The 22,535-nt window shown below is 48.8% G+C and overlaps 1 long non-coding RNA gene across 2 annotated transcripts; it reads right to left on the reverse strand.

The window, feature by feature from the left end:
* Positions 1-11,319: 11,319 nt before the first annotated feature.
* LOC135967332 (uncharacterized) lies at positions 11,320-21,209 on the reverse strand. Of its 2 annotated transcripts, none has more exons than XR_010581353.2 (3): positions 20,837-21,209; positions 19,596-19,778; positions 11,320-11,646 (listed from the first exon to the last, which is right to left on the reverse strand). It is a non-coding gene; the product is annotated as an uncharacterized lncRNA (long non-coding RNA). The 2 variants fall into 2 exon arrangements; XR_012425017.1 differs by lacking the exon at positions 20,837-21,209 and adding an exon at positions 17,205-17,244.
* Between the last annotated feature and the right edge of the window lie 1,326 nt (positions 21,210-22,535).

A 22,535-nucleotide genomic window follows, 5' to 3' on the forward strand; every position in this document is an offset into this window, starting at 1 on the left:
AAATTGTGTTACTATAATACTTAGCTGAATTACCTCCCTTATTTTGGCTTTTAAAAATCTAAAATCTGTGTGAAACACAGGATGGTGCATCTCCATTGAGGGTTGTTGAGAAGTGTGACTTTTGCTGGCATGCTTGAGAATCAGTGACATTATTTTATAGAAACACTTTGTAACTGACAGCAAAGCTAGAAGCTCCTGTAAAGGGCAGAGTAGGCAACGTGTTATGCTTTGAGGGCCACAGAAGTCTCTGCATATATTTCTTTTGTGAAAACTTCAACGTGTAAAAATCCCTGGCCAAAGCTCGGTCGGGGATCATGGTTTGCAGACCCTTAACAGCAGCTTAGCTGAAAGCTGGTCTCCCATGCGGTGAGCAGGAGCCTACCTCTTTGCTTCAGCCAGGAAGATGCTGCCCTGATGCTGGAATTTACTTCAAACAAACTTGAAAGCTCTGGCACCGCTGCTCATTTCCATACTGTTGCAGGCTATCTAAAATACGGAGGATGCCGTGGCGTTTTGATTTTGTTACTCCTCTTGAACGGCTCTGAGATGGCTCATCATGAGTTAGACATTTGCAGAAATGATCAAGCAGAGCTGCAGTCATCTTGCAGATAAAGTGAAGTTTTTTCTGAAAACTCGTTGCAGGCTTAAATTTCTGATCCCATTCCATCCACTGATCTTGTATGATTGGTTTCTTTTTGTACCCATTTGGGTCTATGAAGCGTCTCCCCACCGTGGTAGAAATTTAGCTCTGATTTTGTGTATGAGTCGGTATCCTCACTCCTCATCTGCTAGGAGAAAGCGCTGCAGGTCCTGTGTGGTTTCCATCCCCTCCCTGCACGCGGATGGATTGGGAGGTATTTGTGGTGTGTGAACTTGCTACCCCCAGAGCCTTCTGCTTCATTTCCTGGACCGCCTTCCTCCCTCCTCCCTCCTGACTCACTCCCCTGGACCACACTCCTCCCTCCTGGTTCACTCCCTGGGCCGAACTCCACCCACCTCCCTCCTGGTTCACTCCCTGGGCCGAACTCCACCCACCTCCCTCCTGGTTCACTCCCTGGGCCGAACTCCACCCTCCTCCCTCCTGGTTCACTGTCCTGGGCCCCCACTCCTCCCTCCTGGTTCACTCCCCTGGGTCCCCAATCCTCCCTCTTGGGGGCCTGGTAGTTTCTGCTGTGCTTGTGCCAGCACGATAAGGCTGAGTGGCAGCTCCAGGGCGGTGGCTGCTCACGCAGCTGTGGCATGAGTGCAGAGAACTGCGGGGATGCAGCTGCCTTTGCTGTGATGCTTCGAGTGTCACAGTCGGTATGGGAAACTAGGTGGGATGTGGATGTCCCCGGAAGGGACAGGAGCCTCCCCTCAGCCTCTGTCAAACACTTCTCAGCCAGGCGTGGTGGCTCATGCCTGTAATCCCAGCACTTTGGGAGGCCGGGGCGGGCAGATCACCTGAGGTCAGGAGTTGGAGACCAGCTTGGCCAATGTGGTAATTTTTGACGCATTAAGGATTAAGGAAAATGACTCACCCTAGTTTACCTTGCTTTTTAATTGATAATTGGTGTACCCCAGTAGTCTGAACTTGTTTAGCAACCATTCTTACTGAAAGACTAATCTTTAAAAGTCTCTTCCTCTTGACACGTCTTTGGCTGCTGTAATCAAATGCAATGTAATCAGCACTGGTTAATGGCTTTCCTTGTTTGGCTAACAAATGCTCCTCAAAAACTTTGATTTCTTGTTATTTTCATTTATAATTATGTTTTAAGCCTTCTAATTTTTCTAGCTTTCCTGCAAGTTGGGAATAACTGTGATGGGTGCTTAGTTTGGGATGTTGACGTACACTCTATGCCCAGCTACTATGCCATTGTGTGAACACTGATTTCTCACTTTCTCATGAACACTGATTTCACCTAGTTTGGTAAATTCTATTAATTTTAAGGAAGCGGGTGGAATGCAACTGCTGTTAGGAGGCTTTTCTAAGGATCGAGGAAATGTTGCCATGATTATTACCATTACAGAAGGAACATAAAAATACGTGCTGCCTTCAGTCATGATGAATATGTAAGTCCGCATCTGTGACTGCAGAAAACGGCAGCCCCAAATCTTAAAATCGTGTGGATGCACCAAGCCCATCTGCAGGGCACTGTGGAGCAGCCTGCATTAGCCGAAGTTGGCCCACAAGCCCTGAGGGATGGTGTCTGAGTTATGATAAGGCTCTGACTTGGGATTAAACAGGCCTCCAAATAGTGTGATATTCTAAACAAAGACATGATACTGCCCAGGGAGCCCAGTGGGCACCTGTAGGCAGTGTAGGTGAGAAAAGGTTCCAAAGAAGATTCCTGCAGCTCAGCTAGGAGGATTCTGTAAGGCAGTAGACACATCAATGTTCACATAGGAGTGTTGAGCTATATTCATTCCTTTTAAGCAGCCAGGCTTGTGTGTGTTTTTAGTGGCACTCACATGGCGCCCTTTCCACCCTTACTGCTGGTTGTGCCTGTTTGATGTTGCGGACTTCTGTGTTAAGTGTGTCCACTCTCCAAATGTATCTCTGTCTCTAGAATATTTTAGAGTAGACCATTTATTGTTTAAACACTTGTTTTTAGTGAGGAAGAAATCTTTAAAACGGGCCATACAGACCCTGCTATAAATGTTGAACAATGGAATGTGTAATGTTTAACACGTAGTGTTTAAAGTAGAAGACAGTTTAATTTAGAAATCCTGTTGGAATGCCAACTTAAATTACGACCATCTGTACACATATGGAAAAGAATGAGAGTGAAGGTACAGAATTGGAATTTTGTCTATTTTGTAGAGATTCTGTAATGTATGAGGTACAAGTCTCACTTCATGATTTAAATGCATGAAGCTGAAATTAGAAAACTTGACAAAAACATGCCTTTGAATAGTGAGCCTTTATCCTCCTTGAAATAGTGATTCATTCACTAAAACGTCCACCTGCAACTTTGTCAAATATATTTGTTGCATTAGTCCTCAAGTGAGCTCAGTTTTCCAGACAGGCAGATTATTACTGTTTAAAGTTTGTCCTGATGATGTTGGTGAACAGGGAAAATCCTTTGACGTGGATCCTCTGTGTGTTACACATCAGACGCGGCCTGCCCAACCCTCTGCCTGTAACTGGGAACCCTGACTGTCAGGATCATTGTAGAGAACCTTGAGGAAAGCAAAACAAGCCTCTGGAGTAGCAAAAGATGTAGCTGATTTCATGCAATAAAACTTACACATTTTTCTTTAAAATGCTTCCTTCGGAACGTCAGCTTGCTGACTATCTTAGAATCGCTGTAGTCCGCTGACAGCAGTCGTGGGAACAGGTGCATGGCCTGGCTGATGCAGGAGGGTCTCAGAGTGGAGCCACACTCCTGACACTGAAGGAGGGGCTGGAGCCATCACGCTCGTGACTCGTGCAGATGGCCTTGGCTGACTTCCAGAAGAGAAAACGTCAGTATCCAAGGAGGAAAAAGTCTATTAATTTCATGAGTGTTTGCCTTCGCAATGGCTAATACCCTGAGTTTGTGGCACCTGCTGTCTCTGGAATGAGGAGTCTTCCCTTCCTGGCAGACAAGCTCTAGATGGGAACAGGAGCTGTGGTTGCTGGATTGAAGAGGTTTCCTTCTTGGGGAGGTGGCCTTCGAGCCTGACATGAAGGAAGCTGTGACTGGCGGGAAAGGGCCTTGGAGACAGTGTATTTACCAGGAGGGTCGGTGACTGAGAACCATCCTGTTCCGAGTGTTGCCATTCTGGTTCTAGAGTAAACTTGGGGAGAAACAACAGCCAAAAGCCCCGAGGAATATTCTGTGATGTTGATCACGTTTGGTAGATTTGTTGCTGAGACTCTGAAATGAGAAGCCCGGGAGGTGCAGGTCTATCAGGCCGTGGGACGTGAGACAGCTGCTGCTTCAGGGGTTGGAGTCCCCGTGCCAGAGGCTCAGTCCTGCAGAGACTTCTGCACAGTGGGCAACTGATGCCTCCGGTTGATTGTGAGTCCCCTCGATGAATACCCATGAAAGGTACCGTGTCAGCAAAGAGTCAAACTCTGTGAAGCATTTGGAGATTTATTCTGAGCCAAATGAGTTACCATGGCCCTTGATACTGCCCTCAGGAGATCCTACGAACGTATCCCCAAGGTGGTCAGAGCCCAGCCTGGTTTTATAGCTTTTAGGGAGACATAAGACAATCAATCAAATAAATGTAAGATGTACATGGGTTTGGTCTGGAAAGGTGGGACAACTGGAAGCAGGGGTGTCCAGGTCATAGGTAGATTTGAAAATTTCCTGATTGACAGTTGGTTAAGAGAGTTGTCAGATAAGGGGTTGTGGAGACCAAGGCTTTGTCATGTGGAGGAAATCCTCCAGGTAGCTTCGGAGAGAATAGATTGTAAATGTTTCCCATCAGACTAAGCGTCTAAGTTCTGTCTAATTCCAGAAGGGAGGTGGGGTGATGAGGCAAGTCCGACCCCCCAGCGATCATGGCCTGGGCTAGTTTTTCAGATTAGCTTTGGAATGCCCTTGTCAAAATCAGGGGCTGTTCTGATGGGCAAAGGGGCTTTGAATTCTAATGTTTTTAAAACCAGAAAGTGATTGTGTTTTTTTCTGTGGATGACAGCCAGTGTAGTAATTAATATTTTATTAGCAGATTAATTTGGAAGTCAATGTGTTTTCAAGTATGTTAATTATTAAGTCATCAACAAACAGAGAAGGGCTTACTTTGAAACCAGCCTGAGACTCAAGAGGCTCATCAAAGAAAAAGATGGACTTGGGAGAACTGATTCACGTGTTTACTGCGCCAAGTTTCAGGCATTATGAGAAGTCTGTGCTGATACATTGTGACTTGAGAACTTAAATCTTGATGGACTCTTAAGAGTGAGGCTTTTTTTTTTCTTTTCTTTTTAAATGGTCAGTGTTTCTGTCTCCTGTGCTTTGTCTTCCAACCGCTGAGCACTTTAGCTTTGTGTTCACGTGGCCTTGTTCTCCGAACCACCTGCTTTGTGGCTCCTCTGTCCTGCCCACCTTGATCGCGTCTTCCCTGCCCCGTGGGTTTTATCCCGAGGACTGTTCTCCGCTGTGGGGAGGGGAGGATCAGTGGACACTGGCTTTACAGACTCATTTTCTGTGTAGCTCCCAGTTTCTCAAAATCTTAATTGTCTTGGATTCCCTGTGAAACTGGGAGTCAGGCCTTGGGCGCAGTGCTGGGTGGCCTTGGGCGCAGTACTGGGGCAGGAGGGAGAGATGAGAACAGGAAGGATGGGTTTGTCAGGGGAAGGAACCCCTTGCCAAATTCCTGTGTCTGTTTTAGGTTAAAGATGAATGGCCGGATGGTGGATGTCTCACCTGCTGTGGCTGGACCTCGCTGTGCTGAACCCTGAGCAGGGGCCCCAGCAGCTGCCTCCTGCCAGGCCGGGGCCACAGGGCTGGGCTTCTGCCTCTGGGAGGGCTCATGCCAAGGTGCAAGGGTCTGCACCGCTCGTGTGTGACCTGAGGGGCATGTGGGAAGCTTTTCTGTGCTCCTCACCTGGGAGAAGTTGAGCTCATCTGGGCTAGAGCCTCTGGGGAGGTAGGAAGGCAGAGGCCTGGAATTCCTGCTTTCCCCAGACAGCAAGAAAGCTCAGCGTTGCACCTGCTCTGAGATGCCCTCAGCAGCCATATATAGTTGATTTTAACATGACGGAAGGTGCCAATTAACCCGGCTCTGTGGAGAGCTTTGAGGAGTCCAGGCCCTGGGCCCCGGGCTTTTTAATATGTTCCTTCCTGAACAAAAAACAACAAAAGATCCCTGTGGCTGATGTCGACTGCGTGGGGTAGGACATGCCGAGCTTGGGTGGGGCTTGCCCCTGAGTTTCCTTGGTGCTCCTCCCAGCCCCCACAGACACCAGCCTCTCCAGGCCGAGGCTTGTCCTGTTTAGACCCTCGTTTGTGGGGTCTGTGGTCCTGGATCGAGGGCCCAAGCACTTCTTTCATATTAATATAAATGATTCACCAGAGATGCACGGCTGTGCCCAAACATCTCACGAGCATGAGATACAGCCAGTGTCGCCGCCGCAAGCTCATAATTCTAGTGGAAAGAGGAAATTTTACTTTTAATGTGCTCGTGTGACTCAGATGCAAATATTCAATTCCCATTAAACTTTCAAGACCTTGAGATCCTCTGAGATTCCTTGGAAAGCCGTTCCTTGGCCCCACGACTAACTCTCCTGTGGAAGGAGGCTGGGGTGGTCCGCGGGGTCTGGGATCCTGCTGCGTTCTCCAGGATTCCTTAGGTTTCATCATTAGTCCCAGCTCTTCAGCAGGTGGAGCTGATTGACTCTGACATTTCCATTATATTGTTCTTGTGTTGCCTCAGTTAACTTAGAATAACCAGTATTTACCAGAAATAATTGATGGCGAGATGGGAATTATTGGTGATTCCCTGACATAGGCAGCCTGTATAGATAAGCGTGTTACACGGTGTCTAATTTCTGAGATGTTGGTCCACACCTTCTCAGGAACACACTTTCAGGGGTAGATTCCTGTGCAGGAGAAGCTGCTTTTCCCCGAGACGCGGTGGCGGCTCCTGCACTGGCATGGCAGGGTGGCTGTGTGACTGGGCAGGGCTGGACATGCTCCTGCGCTGGGCGCCCACCTCCGCCCTACATCTGTGTCGAGGGTGCCTGCCTATGTTCCCCCAGCTCGAACTCATAGAATTGTATACCTTCCTGACACATTCCTGCATAGAGATGATTAGATCTGGGGGCTGAATCTCAATCTGACATGCATGTAGGTAAATTATTGACGTGAATGACTTGGGTCCTCCACCTTCAGGGTCAGGAGGCACGAGGTGGGTTTGGAGACAGCTGCCTGGCCTCAGGAAGTTTCTCTCAGAGCCTGTTTCTTTCTCTAGCAAAGTAAATGATGCCTACCTCACCGGGCTTAACACACGCTTAGTACTCAGATGCTGTCTGATCTTTGTTATAGTTAGTATTTGGGGAACAGCGTGGCTGGTAAGAAAATGTGTTATCTTTACAATTTATACAATGTCATACAAGGCAAGCGTGAAACCGGGACACTACCTTAATCTGAAGATGCTGGTGCTTAGTCTTCTCCTCAAGCATTTTGTTGTCATTCTGGCGTGTGTCAGCCAAGTCATATGACGGTACCGCGTGCGTGATGCCAGCTCAGTTACCTTGGAATGGGGAACCTGAGGCTGCCAGGGAGCATCCCTCCTGCCTCCAGTCCTCGGGGGTTTCTCTCTCTCTCTCCTTTCCTCTGTCCCTCCCTATCCCCCAATCCTCCTCACCACTCCTGCTCCCCTCCCTACCCTCCTCACTTACTCTACAACAGAGGTCCAGACTTTGACAAATCCCAGCTGGGCCTATTTATCGCTTGGCTGGGAAAGCAGAGGGAAAGGGGCCCAGTTACTACAAAAATAGAGAATTGAAATAGAATGTGAGCTACTTTTGCGTCTTGTTTTTTATTTTAATCTGAACATAAAAGGCAAGTGTCAAACAAAATCGGTGCTAACTGCGCCACTCAGCTCCGAGTCTGCTTTGTCGGGGCTCCGTGGGTTCCCACGCCGTGGCCTTCTCCATGAGCGTCTGGACACGCCGTGGCTGTGAAAGGAGCATTCAGTTATGGTCCTTTGAATGTTCCAGAGTCATGTTTAATAAAAATCTTCACGTTTACTCACAGCCAAGTCTTGATTTAATAACAGGTACTGCAGGTCTCTGGGTGGGGCTGAGCCTCTGTTTTAGAAGCAGCTGTACCATCTGAGGGGCAGGTCCGTATGGGCTGGCAGGCGGCCTGGTCCTTGGAGCACAGGGTGGACCTGACTCAGTCCTGGCAGTGGGGGGCCTTGCAGTTCTAGGATGTAGTGATGCAACCTGTGGCATAAATAAAAAGCCTCATGTGCCCCCATGAGAAGCTGGGGCTTCCCCTCAGTACTGTGGTGTGCTGTGTTTGTGATCATGCAGATGTAAAAGGGTGAGGGAGATGTCTAAAAACCAGGCTCCCAAAGACAGCCCTTCATGTCTGGTGCTTTCATGTGTATATGCACACGTGTTTGACGCGTGTACACCTTCACACGTTCACCTCTTTCATGCATGTACACCTGTTCCTGTGTTCATACACCTGTTTCGCGCATGCGCCTGTTTCTCCTGTGTATGTGCCTGCGCGTTCACCCTGTATTGCGTTATACGTTGTATTTTACATATTGGGTATTTTCAGTTTGTATCGTGAGCTTGTAACGACGTCGTGAAGAAAAGAGGGGATCCTGGCAGCCTTTGGCTCTGAGAAACGTGATGTCACGGGAACAGATGAGACAGCCCGGGTGAGGCCGGCAGAGGCCATCGTGGCCTGGGAGTCCGTGCACATCCACTGTCTGTCGCTGTGTGACAAGTGACCCCAAAACCTAGGGGCTTAAGGCAACATACACGTACGACTGTACAGCTTTTTCAGGTTGGAAATTCAGGGCAGCCCTGCTGAGCGGCTCTGGCCCAGTCCCCCGGGTCACTGTGAAGATGCTGTCCAGGGCTGCAGCCATCTGTAGGCTCAGCTGGGCTGGAAGTTCTGCTCCAGGATGCCGTGCTGATGTGTCTGCGGGCAGAGGCCTGGTCGTCCACACCTGGCCACTCCCCGGGGCTGCCAAGTGCATTCCTGCCCAGGGCCTCTCCTTTCCCCAGAGACGTAGCAGTGCTGGTCTTATGCCCAGCGTCAAGGTGGCCGGGTCAGGAGCAAAGACTTGTTTCCCCTACTCGGCGGCTACTCCTGCAGGGCTGGGAGACAGTGGAGGTCGCGCAGGAAGGTGTTCGCTGAAGACCGTGCTCTGTGACTTGACGGGTGTTCCTCCCAGGAGAGTGAAATGGAGACTGGACGCCGGAAGCAGCATCCTGCGTGACCCCATGTGTAGTGGGGTCACAGCAGAGCTAAGTCCTTCCTTTACAGATACTTTTCAGAGTCTACCCGCCTTTAGATTCTCTGATTAACGTGTCTGAGGAGGGTCCCAGGAGTCTGCCACCTGCCAGGCCAAGGAGGTTCCCTGCATGTGGCTCTCCCCTGACACCTTGAGAAACGTGACTCGAGAGAATCACCGAAGTTTCCTAAATGAGTCACCTGCTTTCTCTTCTCTTTGCTTTCATGCCCCCCCAGGGTAGGTCATTCCTGTCCGCCACAGCGATACCTGCATGCTGGAGTTCCAAGGAGATTGGGGGTGTGTCGGGTCCCCCAGGGAGATTAGGTGACTGAGGATGCTGTCATAGCAGCCAACATGTCCTTATTGTTTTCACTTTTAATGAAGTTCAGTTACTAGGTTTTCTGAGGCACAATGATGTCCTTGTGAAAAATTGGTGATCAGGGAAGCAAGCAAGTGTGGGAAAATGATCCTGCCCTTAAATCTAAAAACGATGAAACAGCAAAGAGCCCTGAAGAGCCCATGAACCTCCTCATGGGGCGGTGAGGAGACACCTCAGTAATGGCTTAAAAAAAAAGTGACAATACTGAAGAAAAGGTAAACTAAATTTTGGGTCTCCTATGGGTAAAGAGATTGTGGTTTACATTTTGGATGTATGCGTTTATATACTTATTTATTTTTCTTTGTTGGATTTAGAATTAGTTGAAATAATTGTGTTTTTTTAATTTAAAAAATTGGGGTATACGTAGTCTAATCCCTTTGTGATATTTCTGTACTGTGAGACTCCACATACAAAAGTGAAGCCCAGACTGTCTGTCTCTAATGAACCAGAGAGAGGTGGTCATCTCCTACAGGCCGGTCTGGTTTCCAGGCATCTGGCCATCCTCCCAGTCTTGGGCACACCTGCATCACTGGTGCTTCCTGCCAGACTGTGACTCTGCCCAGGTTTCAGGAGCACCCGGAACTGGTTTCCTAGGGGCTCCTGCTTTGTCCTGGCTCCTGGAAGCACAGGCTTTTGACGAAGGACTCTCCCCACTGCCAGGTAAATTGGTGATTGCCCCACAGTCTGTATTTGTCACATGGGGCACAGAGAGTCTGGGCGTGCTGTCCTGGCCCTGGAGCCAGCTCTAGGACTGCCCGGCGGCCTTGCCTCCACCCCTCATCTGGGAACAGGGCGGTGGGGAGGAGAAGGGAAGCAGGGTCTTGACCCTTCTGCGTCTCGAGAACATGGGAACACATCGTCTCATTGCCTCGCACCATTCACAGCCCAAGCTTGTGTGAAGTATTATTTTATAACCTCCCCTGACAATGATATATTTTATATAAGCAGCACATAAAGTGGTAATTTAATACCCTATCGAGCAGGATTAAACAATAAGGAGCAGATATCACTGTAGAAAAGTTACTTTATCCGAGAAACATTTATCTACTGCAGGTGGATGTGAATCATGGCTTCCTCCTCGGTGGCTCCTGATGAGCCTGTGAAATTCTGTCCTGTTCACCACTGTTAGTTATAAGCTACACCTTTCCTTCTATGACGTTAGTTACAAGCTCTACCTTTCCTTCTATGATGTTTATTTCTTGCCTGTTCAGCACTGTTAGTTACAAGCTATACCTTTTCTTCTGTGATGTATATTTCTTGAAGGCATGGACTAAATCCTAATTCCACAGTATTCGATGCACATACTCAAGAGATACTTGTTTGAATGAATGGATTAATAGAAAATAGAAGTGGTGACTTCACTTTATTTCATTATGTCAAACTTTGTCTACACGGAAAATTTTATGGTCCTTTGGAAAAACAGGGCCTCTGTGCAGGGTTGTTAGAGATTGTGAGAGTGCCGCAAATGGCTCTGTGGCTCTAGGCTCACAAAGGGCTTGAGGGACTTGGTGGCGCACCTGTGTTGAAAACTGAGTTCTGCAAATCCATTCGAGTGACCTGCCAGCACACACAATCCTACTTCCCAGTTGATTTCTGCACAGAGGCTTCTCCTGAATGCCCCAGGTGAACGTGGGTTCAGCCAGCACTGCTGGGCTTCCACAGCAAGCCAGGGTGCTGCAGGGACGAGAGAGAAGAGGGGCAGGACCAGGATCTTCCTGGGCCCCAGTGCCCGTGTGGGGACGCTGCCTGGCCTGGCTTTTCTGGGGGAGGTCAGGGAAATGATGGCATGGAGGGACTATTGGTATGAGTCGCTTGCTCAAACATAGATCCCAGGTCTGTGTGGGAGGCAAATAGAAATTTATGTGGGTATCATCAGTAACATAGCAAACATGGGCTTCTTCACTAGGGTGGCTGACCCTCTTGCTCATCTGCTGAGCAAAGGCCCGGCCCGGCCCGGCCTGGCCTTCTACGCCTCCACAGTGAGCTTTTCTCAAGCTCTGTCCACTCCATGGAGATGGCCGGAGCCAGGGCAGATATGGGGTGTTTTCCACTTTTTATTTATTTTTTCTTTTTTGAGATGGAGTCTTGCTCTGTCGCCCAGGCTGGAGTGCAGTGGTGTGATCTCGGCTCAGTGCAAGCTCCACCTCCCAGGTTCACGCCATTCTCCTGCCTCAGTCTCTCGAGTAGCTGGGGCCACAGGTGTCCGCCAACACACCAGGCTAATTTTTTGCGTTTTTAGTAGAGTCAGGGCTTCACCGTGTTAGCCAGGATGGTCTCAATCTCCTGACCTCGTGATCCACCAGCCTCGGCCTCCCAAAGTGCTGGGATTACAGGCGTGAGCCACTGCACCCGGCCAGGTATTTGTCAGTTTTTGAAAGCTACATTTAAAGAATGAAATAGACCGAACAGAATTACTTCCTTTTGAATATTTAATACTCAGTCTACCAGAACACTTAAATGTAGTTAATGTATTCAAATAATAAGAAAGAACTTTCCCTCTGTTCCAAAGAAAAAGTATAAACAACCTTTTACTTGTCAGGGATTTCACTATGTTTCTAAAAAGCCAGCAAGCACTTTTCCTGAAATAGACCCATCTCTTCCTCTGCATAGACCCTATGAACATTTTAGCTACATTTCTGCTGTATCTTAATGTGATAGATTGTAGAAAATTCCTTGCTACTGGAACTTCACGATGCTTTCCTTTGAAACATCAAATAGAAAGTATGGATAGTAAATCTCAGACTAGTTGCAATTATCAGTCTTGGTAGAGCTGCCACCCACAGCCTCTGTCAATTACAACAGAGTGTGTCTCCCCAGCAACCCGGATTAGATTGCGGACCAAGCCAGGCTCACCCAGGATTCAGTGCAACGTCTTTCAAAGCTGTAGTCACTGCCCCTGGAGGAGACTTGGGAAGTCCTCCCTTTGATGCCTGTGCATGGCTGTTCTCAGATCACAGCAGCTGCAGCAGCATCTCAGAGGATGCCAGCAGGGGTGTCCTGGGTATTGACACCACGGTAGGGGCCTGCAGTGTCTGAATGAAATGGGCCGTGAAAGTGAGCACCCTAGAGGAGTCCACAGCCACGTTTCAAAGGTGCAGTGGCCCGAGGTGAACCCCAGAGCACTGAGGAGCCTGGAGTTGACCTGTCACGACTTCATTGAGAGAGCTGACTGAATTCCGTACGTGTGCGGGCAAAATATGGCTGTTTGCGCTTGGCCCCTTCTCAGTCCAGGGCTAGGGAGGTTGTCTGCAGAGCTAGTGGGAGCTTAACTTTGTGCACACTCGGGGTTGGGTCCCATTCCTTTCTGTGAGCCCAGGGAAGATAGACAAGCCGAGCTCTCCTGGAAGAGGGCCCTGACGAGTGGAAGCTGAGCTTCAAGATGGTCGGCCTTGTGGTGTGCGTGGCGGGTTCGGAGTCGGTGTGTGCTGAGTGGGGGCCCGGCTGCTGCTGTCGCTATTGGGCTCAGCAGACGCTGCGGGGGACGTGGCTCCTGTTGTACTTGGTGGTTTTCTCCTCACAGGAGTGGGTTTCCCTGCTGTGAAGGTGTCGGGGCTGTGACAGGCAGCCTGGCAGGAGGAAGACGCTCGTGGGGTTGTGCCCCGAAGCCCCCTTCCTCTTGAGGAGCATGAAGGGGGTTTGGGACCCTGCTTCCGGCTGCGCTCCCTTGCTAGGTTCTTGGCCTCGGGGGCCAGGAGAAGCTGAGTACAGGCCTGAAACCTGGACCCCTTCCGCAGCCTCCGTGGCGTTTGTGGTGTGATGCGGGACGAGGCCCTTGGAACTCCAAGCCCTACCCTGGCATGCCCGCCCACTGGGGCGTCTTGGGCACCTGCTGTGTGCTAGGCTCCGTGGTGGGGTGGGCGGTAGCAAGGGCTGTGGGGTAGAGGGGACACGGTACACGGATGATGAGAAGCGTCAGGGAGGCAGTGAGAGCACAGCTGAGACCTGCAAGGAGGGGACTGGCTGTGGGTGTTGGGGCTCAGGGAGCTGCCTCTACCCAGAGCCACAGTGGCCAGTGAGGGCAGAGCAGGGGACCGAGGCCCAGGGAAGCCGTGTGTATGGTTCGCATCAGGTGTGCGGGTCTGCCGGGCTGTGCGGCCCTTCTCAGTCCTGGCTGGGCCTGGGGTCCCAGAGGGAACTGAGGGTCTTTGCATCTCCCTCCTCTTGCTTCCCTGCTGCTTCCTGGTCAAGGGATGCTTCTTTATTGCAACTCTGGCAGTTATTCTGCATATTAAGAGGAGTTTCACAAAATCGTAGGGGGGGAGGCGGACTAGGGATTCATTTTTTTTTTCTCCCCCTGATTTTACACGGAGCCTTCTACTACCCCTTAGTGTGGAGGCAGAGTGCAGATGCTCTACAGTTATCTATCCAGGAAGAGAAGAGCTGATGGGAAGTCACAGATCTGATCATTGCAATAGCACTGACATTTTTAAGTGGGAAAATGCTGATGTCTATAATAATCAGAGTAAAACTTCAGTAGCTTCAACATAAAGATTCTGAGATGATCTTAGAGCCATTTCGTCCCTAGATCCTTCTGCAGTGTGGAGTGTGACATCTCTACCAGCCTCTGGTCAGTGGCCGCCTGTGGGTAACTGAATGCTTGAAGTGTAAATGAGAACTTCTAATTTTATTTAATTTTAGTCAAATTTAAATAGCTATATGGGCCGGGCACCGTGGCTCATGCGTGTATTCCCAGCAGTTTGGGAGGTCGAGGCGGGTGGATCATGTGAGGTCAGGTGTTCAAGACCAGCCTGGCCAACAAGGTGAAAGCCCATCTGTACTTAAAAATATAAATAAAATAGTTAGGCGCGGTGACAGGCGCCTGTAATTCCAGCTACTCGGGAGGCCGAGGCAGAAGAATCACTTGAACTCGAGAGGCAGAGGTTGCAGCAAGCCGAGATCGAGCCACTGCACTCCAGCCAGGGTGACAGAGGGAGACTCTGTCTTAAGGAAAAAAAAAGATTTTAAAAAACCCTACATGCCCCTAGTTGCCTCTGTAGGAGACGGCATGGTTCCAGAGGTAGACTTTGTGTTGAGGACTCTGCAGCGTCAGGCTGGAGACAGTCTCCCTTCCTAGCAGCGTGGGCCCCTGGGCTGTTCTTCTACCAGAAGGGATGGTGGCGTCTCTGGGAGGTATTTGTGGACTCAGATCTGTGTGGATTAGTGACTTGTGTTACTCACAGATACTTAATTTTATGGGTAAATGAATACCTGGACTGGCTGCAACTTCAGGGCGAGATTCGGGAGTAGGGAGTGAAAAGTGACGACGGAACCCTGGGCTTGTCCTGCTGCCCCCAGGACCCGGTCGGGGTGCCTTCTCGTCTGAAGTCCCAGCACGTGGTCAGGGTACCCCTTGCCTCTGAAGCCCCCAGGAAGTGATCGGGGCACCAATCCCCTCTGAAGCCCCAGCACCTGGTCGGGGCACCCCTCCCTTCTGAATCCCCAGCCACCTGGTCGGGGAGCCCCTCCCTTCTGAATCCCCCAGTACCTGGTCGGGGCGCCCCTCCCTTCTTAAGCCCCCAGACCCTCCTGGCCTGCGGTGCTGCTTCTCCAAATGCTGTCCTTGGCTGTTTTCCAGGAGTCACCTGCACCAGAGCAGGCTGCATGTGTCATTTCTTGTCGGATCTGGGGTGTCAGTGAAGCTCATTTATCTTGTCTTCCTCCTCATGTGCCGTATCTCACCTGTTGACTGTCTGAGTTTGTGTGAGTGCGTGTTGTGCGTTCTCAGGCTGTACTCGGTGCTTAGGTGACAAGAACGTCTTAGAGCAACGGACTGTCTGCTCCAAAGGACGCTGGGCATGAATCGAGACACAGTTTACTTGTGGGGTTTAAATTTCCTGGGTGTTGGAGGCAATTAAGGGGAAACAAGGTCTAAAAAAGCCCCTGCAGATGAGGAAGGCAATAATGAAAAAAATTACTCTATACACACTTAGCAGATGATTTACTTTGTAGGGGAATTTTGCATTTCGGGAACTACTAAAGCTACTGTTTGTAGGGATTCCTTGATGAGCTTCTTGTTTTCTGTCTAGAAAGTAAAGTGGATCGGTTTTGCCTTTAATGCTGACTGACCAGAATCTACTTCCTTTTCCCCCCATTCACGTTAGGGTGGGGATTGGACTGGAAGAGCTGTAGGATCTCTTTATTTCTGATCTTAAATGAATTTTTTCTTCAATGCCCGGTTCTTTGGTTTGGGAAATGTGCTCAATTTGTACCGTGCTTTAAATGTACACAATGGTCGAAATTGCTACTTTTCTTTAAAGTTAGATATAACATCTTAAGTAAAATGTCATCTATAAATCAGGCACAGTCTGGGGCCTGGAGACCCCTCTTGTCACTTCCTTCCAGCTGTGTCTTCTTCCCTGGCCACATTGCCCCTGGCCACATCTCCTCCCCAAACCACGCCGTGTCATCCGCCCACCACCTCACCTCTGGTCACAACACCTCCCTCCCGGCCACATCACCTGTGGCCTCACTGCCTGCCTCCCTCCTTCCTGGTGGCCTCCGTGGCTCCCACTGTCTACCCTCCCGAGGGTCTGTTCAAGGCTCCTTCCCCGTTTTCCACTCCTGAGTGGGTCTCGGGGCCTAGATGTTTCACAGGATGCAAGTTTCTTCCCTTCCAGCCGTGGGTCTCTGAGTGACAACTCCAGAGAGGGCACTAAGCTCTCCTTACCTACCTGGGGGGCCCTGAGCCCTGACCACCGACCACCAGGGCTTTTCTGCAGTGTGTGGGGCAGACTCATGCATGAATTGGAATAAAAAGATGCTTCCAGGAATCCTTGTTTTAAGTGCACTGGAGCACAGATGGGGAGAGGGGACCACCTGGTTTGCTCAGAATTTGGTCCTGATCACAGCCAATGAGGCAACATAAGCACCTCCTAAATGAAGCGTTCCACAGACTGATTTTACACATGACAGAAAGGCTTCACACAATGAGTGAGTTTGAGCTACATTTGAAGGAAGAACAGGTCCCTGTAGGTGGAAATGAAAGGTAAGCGTGACCCAAGCCATCAGCAGCAGCGGGGGTGGGGTGGTGCAGACTCCCCATGGATGGTGGGCATGGCTGAAATGCAGGAGAGGGCAGGGGTGCGAAGGAACAGCAGGGCGGCAGTAAAATTCCCCTGCAGAGAGGGGACGTGACTGAGATATTATCACATGTATACAACTGAGAGATGATTTGAGGAGGATTTCTGGGAGCCTGTGGGAAGAGCACGTGGTCATCATCAGTTCTCGGGATCTCTTTTTATGAAGTGAAAATAGTCTTGCCTCTGCCTATCTTGTGAGCTGTTGTGACGATCAAATCAGATAATCTTCAGCGAGCCTTGTAAATGCTAAAGCTTATGACAGACTGTTCCAGCCCCCTTGTCTCTACCCTCCTTTCGTCCTGAGTAACGTGAACCCTGCTGGGTACCTCACTATCTGCCTGGTTTCCTCCTCCATAACGTGAGCCTTGAGTACTTGCTGGGTACCTCGCTGTCCACCTTCCTTAGTAACGTGAGCCCTGAGTATTTGCTGGGTACCTCGCTACCTGCCGTACAGCTGGCTGTAGAATTGTCAAACGCACTTGGCTGGCACATAAGCAGAAGTGCTCACTGGGCCTTGGGAGGGCTTTGTGACATGTGGGTGCCTTCTGTTCCCTGTTAGGCTGGAGCTGCAGGAGCCCTCCTAGACCAGACAGAGGACCAAGGCTGTGGCCTCGGGGTGGGGGCTGGGGGAGCTCCCTGGGTTTATTGTGTGGGTGAGAGCAAACTTCAGTCCCGCTGTGGCATTGGGATTCAGGGTTCCTTCTGGAATGTTCTGAGTGAGAAACAGGAAGTGTGCACAGGTGCGTCTTCTGTGGATTTTATGGTTATCTCTTGGGAGAGCACTGGTGCCTCTGAACTATGAACCTGCAGAACCACTTCTTCCACTAACGGCCGCCTTTATATAAAGAATGACTTACAAAAGATGCCACTTCAGATGGAGGTATTTGCAGGTGTGGCCTGAAAAATGAACAAAATGACTTTCATCTCAAGGAAAGTACCTTACATTTTTCCCAATGATAGACATTTGAGCTTTCCAGTGAATATTAAAACATAAAAATCTTGTGTCCACCACTTTCTCATGTGACCAATGGTGATACTGATGTGGGTTTTTTTTTTTTTTTTTTTTTGGACATACAATGAAATGTGGAAGCCGCTCATAACTCTGAACCAGTATTTTCTAACCAATGTGTGATTACAAAATCGTGTGCTGGTAAAAGCCATTCAAGTGCAAGACGGACCAGTCGACTTAGAAGGAATTGGGGCAGAAAGGCCCGTCGACCAGAGCACAGACTCTGTGTTGCAGACAGCCTGTACGGAAGTGCCACTTGTTACATTTGGCAGCAGAGAATACCTAAAATGATCTGAAAACACAATGAAAATATTGCTTCCTAATTGTATATCAGTATGGGGTCGGACTTTCTTCATAAACTTCAGCCATGGTTCTGCAGCCCACTGAACGCAGATGCAGGCATGAGAATCCTGCTGTCTGAGGTGCAGAGATGTTAGGTGTTTTCACAGCAGCACAAACTGTTGCCACGCTGCTGCTTATTTTGGAAAATGGTTTCTTCTTTAAGACTGTGTTAAGATGTAATGACTTTATCCTTGTAAAATAAACTAAATTATGTTCTTTTTTTTTTTTTTTTTTTTTTTTTTTTTTTTGAGACGGAGTCTTGCTCTGCCACGCAGGCCGGAGTACGGTGGTGTGACCTCAGCTCACTTCAACCTCTGCCTCCTGAGTTCAAGCGATTCTCCTGCTTCAGCCTCCCTAGTAGCTGGTACTACAGGTGTTCAGCACCATGCCAGGCTAATTTTTGTATTTTAGTAGAGACGGTGTTTCACCATGTTGGCCAGGCTGGTCTCGAACTCCTGACCTCAAGTGATCCACCTGTCTCTGCCTCCCAAAGTGCTGGGATTACAGGCATGAGCAGCCACCACTCCCGGCCTGATGAGAAAGCTTTTTTGTGCTCTTTAATAAAGTGCAAAGGGTTCCTGAGACCCAAAAGTTTGAAAACCACTGGCTTAAACCGACAAAATTGTCCATGATTCTTCAGTGTATCTTCTAATCTGTTGATGGAGAGAGGACAGCAAGGGTTGCTTTACTTTTTTCCTTTCGCAACTCAATGGTGCTGGGACAACTGGGGTATCCACATGGAAAAGGATGGACTGGACCCTTCCTCACCCTACACGCAAAGCTCAACATGGTTCCAATGTAAGGAGCTGACTGAGACCCATTCTGTCAGTCTGCTGGGTACCATAACGGACACCACAGACCGTGCGACTTAGACAATAGCATCTTATTTCCTTTTTTCTGGAGACTGGAAGCCTGGGATCAAGGTGCGGGCAGGGTTGGATTCTCTGGGGCCTCACCCCATGCTGTGTAGACAGCTTCTTCTCTGTGTCCTCACAGGTTTCTCTTACGTGTATGCAGCACTGAGGACTGTGTCTAAATTCTCTTAAAAGAACACCAGTCATACTGGATCAGGCCCTACTTTTAAGATCTTATGGGACCTAAATTGCCAAGTTAAAGGCCCTGTATGTAAATACAGTGACATTTTGGGTTTCTGGGGTTGTGACTTTAACATGGAATCTTGGGGGAGGGGGACAGTTCAGCTCATAACACCTTTAGGGGAGAATCCTGGAGAAACTGTTAGGTTGGATTAGGCAATGTTTCCTTGGCTGAGACGTCTAAAGCTATAACAAGCAACTGAAGGGAAAAAGACGGTATCAAAATTAAAAATGTTCAATTCAGAGGATACTATTAAAGTAAAATGACAACCCACAGAACAGGATACATTATCACGATAAGGACCTGATATCAAGAATATATTCAAAAGCTCTTAATAAAAATCCAATTTAAAAATGGACTAAAGGATTTGAATAGACACTCTCCAAAGAAAGACATATAAATGCCTTAAAAAGCACATGAGATGTTTAGCAAAATTCGTCATCTTAGAAATGGAAATCAAAACCACCGTGAAATAACACTTCACAACCACCGTGATGGGTGGGTAAAACCCCAGTATTGGACAGTGACATGTTGGTGAATTGGGGAAAACTGAAATCTTGATATATTGCTAGTGGGAGGGGAATAAAATGGTGCAGTTGATTTGGAAAAGTCCGACAGTTCCTCAGAAAAGCATGAAATCACCGTACGACCCAGCAATTTCACTCCTAGCCATATGCTCAAGAAAACTGAAAACATTTTTCCAAAAAGTATGTCATGCCTGAATCTTCACAGCAGCATTATTCATAGTAGTAGAAACAGTCCAGGTGTCTGTCAACCGGTCACTCACTGAGATTCCACTCACCTTAGACGTGAAAGATGTCAGCACCGAAGGTCACACCAAAGGTCATGCACTGTACGATTCTCCTCACAACAGGTGTCCAGAATGTGCAAATCCAGAGAAAAGGAAGTTGGCTGGTGATTGCCAGGGGCTGGTAGAAGGAAGGAGCCAGGTGCTGACTCTTAATGGGTTCAAGGTTTCTTTGGCCTGTGGTGAAAAAGTCCCGGAATTACATACTAGTGGTTGATGTGCAGCTTTTAGAATATGCTAAAAAGACTGAATTGTATTCTTTAATATTGGGGCTTTTGTGCTTTGTAAATTGCTTTTCAATTTAAAAAGGAATTCAAGAAGTTATTTGGTGTTGATATGATAGTATCCAAAACAAGTTACTATGTAACTCACGTCCCCAGAGTTAAACTTCATTTTCTGAGGATCTTGAAGTGTTTGAGGCTAGGAGACACAACGATCCTATACTGTATGTTACACCCCATCTTACTGATTTCTATCTCACATAACCATATTCAGGAAAAACCGATATGTAAATGTGAGCTGAATGCTATGCAGAGGCACATTCCTCTTACCCGGATGATCTTTAGTGGTACAGTAAGAGATGAGATCATAGCAACGTTAGTTTAGTTAGTTTAATTTCCATGGCAACAGGAATTTGGCACATGGGATGAGTTAGATGTCCCTGCACAGCTCCTAACGGGGTTGCCCATTTCTGTGTGGTGTCTGTGTATATTCTCGCTGTGGAAATAAGTGATAGCACCTGCACAAACACTTGTCCGGAAGCGCACACGAAGCTGGTGAAGGCAGAGGACAGGCGAGAGGGAAGCGTGGCTCAGCCCTGGCAAAGAAGACCGTTATTCCAAACGCAAAATATTCAGGAACACAATCCTTGGGAAGACTGGTGATGTCTTTAGACCTCACCACTATCGGGTTGTATCTGTGCAGCCAGTTACCAGAGCCGCAGAACGGCGTGTGTTGGTATTGGTGTCATCACTCAACGATTCTGACTTTTCCTGGTGCTGAGGATGACTGCATATGGCAGAAGCAAAGTGCTAATCTAGCACAGGTCATCATATCCAAGTTCTTTTCTATGAAGGCGGGCAGGGTTAGGAACCACCCCACCCCACCCCACCCCACTCCCCAATCCTATAAGAACTGGGATCTGATGATCTGTGCTGTCGAGAGAGGCAGGGTTAGAACACCTCATTCCTCAATCCCATTGTTGAAAATAATAGTTGGATTGGGAGGGTTTTTACTCCTAAGGTTGAAGCCGTGCATTTCTGGAGCCTGGGCTGTCAGTCATGGTGGCTGGGGAATGCTGGGGCTGCGGTTGTCTGGCTGCCGGTAGCCCTGCTGGTGGGTCCTCCCTCTTTGACACCGTTCATTTCTGAAGCTTGCTTTCCCCGGTGTTGGAAGTAGCAGCACTGGAAGAATGGCCGCCTTCCTACAGTGAAGCTCTGGCAGGAGAAGAGAAGATACGGAGCGTCTGTTCAAGGACGTGACGTTCTGGGCACCGCACCATGCGTTCTGCTTCTCAGCTGTGCCTCCTGGTTGATGTTACCATCACCTGGCATTTCCCAGGAGGTAACTCGCGAATGCCACACTGATGGAACAGTGCGGCTCGAGTCCAGGGCCGCTGGAGCACATCAGCAAGGTCAGGCTGGACGCATGTGCTTGCTGACAGGAAAATGACAGGAAATGACATGTCAGTTCAGGAAAATGACAGGAAATGTCATGTCAGTTCAGGAAAATGACAGGAAATGTCATGTCAGTTCAGGAAAATGACAGGAAATGTCATGTCAGTTCAGGAAAATGACAGGAAATGTGTTTGCTGACAGAAAAATGACAGGAAGACGACAGGAAAGAGGCCCATGAGGAGAGGAACCAGTAGATTCAAGGCAGTTAACCGAAGGAGCGAGCCATCACAGGCTGGGAGGACACCCCAGCCACAGTGGATGTCAGCGGTGGTGGCTGGACTCGGGGTCCGTGAATGTTGCATGATCGAACATGTTTGGTACATTCTCAGCTCCTGCCCAGGTGCCTCCCAAGCATCAGGTGTTATGGCTCCCCACACCCTTCCCATCTGTGTGTAGCATGACCACCACCTTCCTACCGTGTGTTTGTCCTATCACGGCTGCTGTGCCTAACGGACGCTTTGCTTTCCAGCTACTTTCCTATAACCAAAGCCCTTGAACGACTTCGCGTTTCAGAGATGACAGGGTATTAGTTTTTCATGATTGCTCTGAGGATTGCCGAAAGCAAATGTAACTTACAGGATGGAAGATATTGGAGACAGTAATTATAGATGACTTTTCTCAGTTTTTTGATTGTGGTAAAGTTACAAAGCACTCTATTTTTAAGTGTATGGTTTTGTGGCATTAAGTGTGTTCACACTGTCGTGCTGCGATCACCGCCATCCATCTCCAGAACTTTCTGGTCTCCCCACACTTGAAACTTGGTCTACCCAACACCAGCTCTCCTTCCGCCCCAGCTCTGGTAAGCACTGCAGGTTGCTTACAAAATAAGCTTTTTCAGTAAGAGAAGGGGCAAGGAAAAGAGCTCTAAAGACTGTCTTGATATTTGAGGAAGTGTTTTAGGTTTTGTTGTGTGGTTCCCGGTGTAAAGGAACTATTGAAGACGTGGGAAGGCGAAGGTCTGTGATCTCAGGAAGTGCTGGGCTGGGCAGCTTTCCCACTGTGACGGGGGCACTTGCCCTCAAACCTGCCTGAGATAATCGCGTGAGGATGGTGCTGCATTGTGACAGCTCTGAACTTGGTCTCCTTGAACGTTGCCAGGTACATAAGCTTTGGCGGTTACCGTCTAGTGTCTGTGGGAGACCTAGAATTTGAACACTGTTGACTTTAGGACACACTCATTTTATAACACTCTACCTGTTCTCATCAATAGGAAATATGCTGTGTCCTTTTTTTTTTTTTTTGAGAGGGAGTCTCGCTC

Source organism: Macaca fascicularis, chromosome 15 (genome assembly GCF_037993035.2).
Source record: "Macaca fascicularis isolate 582-1 chromosome 15, T2T-MFA8v1.1".
Classification (NCBI taxonomy): Eukaryota; Metazoa; Chordata; class Mammalia; order Primates; family Cercopithecidae; genus Macaca; species Macaca fascicularis.